At 37.0% G+C, this 4,533-nt stretch overlaps 1 long non-coding RNA gene across 1 annotated transcript; it reads right to left on the reverse strand.

Moving 5' to 3' along the window:
* Positions 1 to 423: 423 nt before the first annotated feature.
* On the reverse strand, positions 424 to 4,035 carry LOC112167193. Its single transcript, XR_005810798.1, has 3 exons — positions 3,528 to 4,035; positions 979 to 1,044; positions 424 to 615 (listed from the first exon to the last, which is right to left on the reverse strand). It is a non-coding gene; the product is annotated as an uncharacterized LOC112167193 (long non-coding RNA).
* Positions 4,036 to 4,533: the final 498 nt, after the last annotated feature.

A 4,533-nucleotide genomic window follows, 5' to 3' on the forward strand; every position in this document is an offset into this window, starting at 1 on the left:
ACTAAAAGAGATAGCATTCATGTATCCATCCATATTCCATAACATAAAACCAAAAAGACATTCTAGCTAGCTTGATGGCTGCTGCATCCTAGCTAATTACAATGAAAGATAGCAAAAGCTGATACAATATCATTATTCCAAAAAATACAGATGCTGGCACTATTACATTCAAGTGCCTTCTTCCCACTCGCTAGCACTAATGCAGCTGCACCATCACTGTCCAAGAGAACAATAGAACCCCTTACGCACTGTTAAAAATATGAGACCAATATGAGAAGTACCCAAGCAGAGACACACACACACACAGATAGCATTATGATAGAAGCATTGCTAGCAATAACTAACCCCCATAATATAAAGTAAAAAATAAAAGAGATACTCAAACGATAACATAGATAGGGCGTTCATGTGACTTGCCTTTGTCCAGCCAAAACCACATAGCATCGTGCTCATCCTCAGCAGACATATATCCAAAAATTATAGTAAGCTGCAAATGCTGATGGTGTAAGTTCAGCAGGGAAGAAAAAGATGCAGCTGGAGGAGTTTACCTCCTTCAACACCAGGACATCCAATTATTCTTTTGTCATAGCAGGACTTGACTATAGCAGGTGTTTCCTACAGCACAGAAAGCATAATAGCCTTAGTTACATGATAATGTGAGTCGAAGACATTTATACACGTTCTTAATCATGTAAACAAACTTCAACTGTACCACAACTAAAATTCACATGGGAAATGACAGGTAACGTGCTAAGAGGTGTGTAATAAGCATATTCTGCCAGGGATTACATACCAAACTCTAATTATGTTTATATGCAGACTTAGTTGCCCATGTCAATAACTTAGTTAATAATTCAAAATATTCAGATTAAAGGCATCAGTAGGACATAATAAAAGAAAACAAACCATTGACAAGTCATTAAAAACCCCTCTTCAATGAGTAACTGCATGCATAATCTGGCATAGGCAAATTATTACCTCTACAGATTGTGGAAGCAGTTCTTCCAGTGCAGTTACTCTTTCAGCAATTCGGATCTTACGAGCCTGCTATTTGAAAGGAAATGAGTAACAAATCACATCAACTGGCACACAGATGATAATTTAAGACAAACAAAACTAGTAAAGATAATGCTTGCTATTAAAGGAAAAATGACATAGATTATGATAATCAGTTCAACTATCCAGTGAGATATCAGGCACAATCGACCTACTTGTTTAAGATTAAGTATACTATGCAGATCATTGAGGATGATATAAATTATATACATATATATATATATATATATATAATGAAAACAAGAACTAGAAACCAGAAAACATTATTAATCGTGTTATATGTTTAACTATGCACTCAAATTCCACTATGCCATTAACAAGGATCGTGCTAAATGAATTGAGCATACCATGCACACAGATGGAGACATATGACCATGCACACACATGGAGACATATGACCATATCGCCAATATTTGAAGTTGGCCATACTTATACCTAATATTCAGTCGGTAAACCTAGTCACTGTAAGAATCAGAGAAAGTAAGATAGAGATCCATCACTAAAGAATCATCATCAACCTTAAGGTAAATGGCTGTATAATATAGTAGTGACCTGGAGGATGTTCAGGTGGTAGTGACATAACCATAACATTTAGACCATTACAAATCTATAAGCACCCAAAACTACAAGCACCTTTGACTCAAAGGAAGCCTAGTTAAAAAGAAATTATAGATTAAAAGACCAACGACGACAAACATGGATGAAGCAAAATGAAAAGACCTGAAAAGAAATATTTCCTAGGAGATATGTCATATAATAAAGAACCTAAATGGGTAATATATGATCAGGCTCATGTGTATGACAAACACAAAGATGATAATGATGATCAGCAATACAACTTGCCAAAGAAAATAATTTTATGTTACTCAAACAGCAAAGACACACAATATTATATGATATATAGATATAACACATCTTACATTACAAACCCATAGAGCAGTCTAAGGAAATAACCAAAACCAAGCAGGTTGACATCTCAATATCTCATTAGACCTCAATCACTCAGCCATAGTTGCGACTAGGATCTGGCTCTTCTAAAGTGAGGAGCCGTGAAGTTATCATAAAGTTCATAAAATCTGTATCCTCTGAGTGATCTAAAGGTTAGTAAATTTGCCACATCAGCTGAGTTGACTTTATGAGCTTTCTTCCTAACTGATAGTAACTACGCCGTTTATTCTTCAAGCCAAAAAAAAAAAAAACCATCGATGTCTTCCATCAATGAAACACAAGCAGATCAATATTCATCTACTCTCATGATTGAACCCAATTCTTGTATCTTTTTATCTCATTTTGTTGTCCTTCCTTTATTTTATAAACAAATAAAGGTTTTCATGTATGATTCACAAAGAATATGTGATTTAAGTTATGAAAAATGATAAAAACATTAGTATTGAAGATATGTGTTTGGGTCAGCAACCATGAGATCCCAAATGAATCTAGGTCAAAACAAATTTGAACCAAAACACAAACAAATTTGGGGCCAGCAATCGTGAAGTGACCAACAATCCAAATAACTTATGTTAACAAATCCTTAGATCTAAAGAATAGGGCAAGACCAAGTAAAATCCGTTTATGGGGAAGAAGATCTCAGAAGAAGTAAAGAACTAGGAATTTTGTACACTTGAACATGAACTGATAATTATAACAACAGGTTGAAGATGAACTGAGAGAGAGAGTTTTGTCGTCAGTTGTGTGGTATAAAATAAAATGTTATGCAAGATGATGTGACATACTAATCAACCATTGGACTTTTGGGATGGCCAAGATTTTAAGAAATTCACAAAATCTGCAGAAATCTAACTTCAGAGGATCTTGATTGCGACTAAGTGTCAACTACTTGACTCGGTTTTCCATTAAACCAGGACTTAAACAACAACACTAGCAAAACTTGAATCACATTTCTTGCAAGTATCTCAAACAACATATATAGTTATATACATACCCAGAGAAATCAAAGATAATTAACATTGGAGCAAGGGAAATTGCTTTAGGCACCCATAATAACCAAAATAGTACTAACCAACTAGTCTAGACAATTCAAGAGAAGTTATCTTCAAACTGGAAATAGATAGAAGCCCATAGAAACTATACAGTTAATACAACTCCAAGCCAAACCCCGTAGCTACCATAGAAAGGGTGTGGCTCTTAAACTATTGCTTTGATTACTAAACCAAATGGCCATAACTCTAATGAATCCATAGATTGATTGTTCGAGCAAAGCTAAATCATAGAATCATCTAATCGATTGTATAAATAAAGTTACAGAGAAGAAAAAGGAAAGAAAGAAAATCAACATGCATAACAAACGCAAACACCAAAACGCATCTTGGTTCGAGGGGTTAACCTATGCTCTGATCGCGTGGCTTAAATCAGTACAGAAAGAGAATATTCATACTCAATCATCCAAAACGGCAAAACAAGAGCAACCCAGAATCATACACTAGTGAATATCCAGAAAAGCAACAACTTACCAAGCAAGACTTCAACTGAAGAATCGAACCCAGAATGTGGAAAAGAGCAACCAAGAGCAATGACCAGTTCGAGACTTCAACTGAAAGTGATAAGGTCCCTAGTAGGCCTCTTCACTGAGCACAGAATTGGGCGCCGTAATCGCCTGAGCAGCGAAAACACACATCGTTCTCAAAACACTGTTGAAGTGAGCCCTCTGCCTCTCCGGAAACGCCATCGAAACATCGCCGTTGCTATTGCTCGTTGTCGTCATTTTCCCAACTCACCTCATTGGACGGCTTCAGAATCGAGGCCATCGTAGTCGGCTCCCCGTGGAGGTGGAAGATCTAGGTATTTAGGGATTTAGAAGGTTGAAATTAAGTGTGGCATTGGAAACTATGGAGAGAGGGCTGAGAGAGGTTTCACGAAGGATTGAGGGATTCATGAGAGAGAGAGAGAGAGGGAGAGGCGATTCGGGGAGGCTATTCGAGAGAGGGGTTTGAGAGGCTTTGTATGTTGTGGTAGGTTTTGTTTTCCTTCTCTCTCTCTCTCTCTCTCTCTCTCTCTCTCTTCCTTTGGAACACAATGTGGCATGGCAATTAAACCGAGCAAAAAATTGTCAGTCTTACTCACAAAGCATAAACCTCACCAACTGTCATCTGAGTGCAGCACTGAAAATCAAAATGTGAAATTGTGGAGGGAAATATGGCGCCTACAACATTTTGGCTCAAAATGTTGCCGCCCAGTTCCAAGTTCACACAATAGAAAAGCTTAAATCTGTTGTACAAATATGTACAGCTTGCACTAGGCCTATCTAGGGGAAGACATTCAAGCAAGCTTCCTCAAACTTTGGTGCTCAATTTTTCAATCATACAACAGAAATAGTGAAACCGTTGTACCTAATAACCCAAATTTCGGTGTTTCAAGAGGCAACGAAAATCCAGAGTGGAGGGAAATCTGCCACTAAATTTTTAAGACTCAGACAACGGACAATACTTAATTCTGTTGTGCAATGTAATTCTGATAAAA

This window comes from Rosa chinensis, chromosome 5 (genome assembly GCF_002994745.2).
Source record: "Rosa chinensis cultivar Old Blush chromosome 5, RchiOBHm-V2, whole genome shotgun sequence".
Taxonomy (NCBI): domain Eukaryota; kingdom Viridiplantae; phylum Streptophyta; class Magnoliopsida; order Rosales; family Rosaceae; genus Rosa; species Rosa chinensis.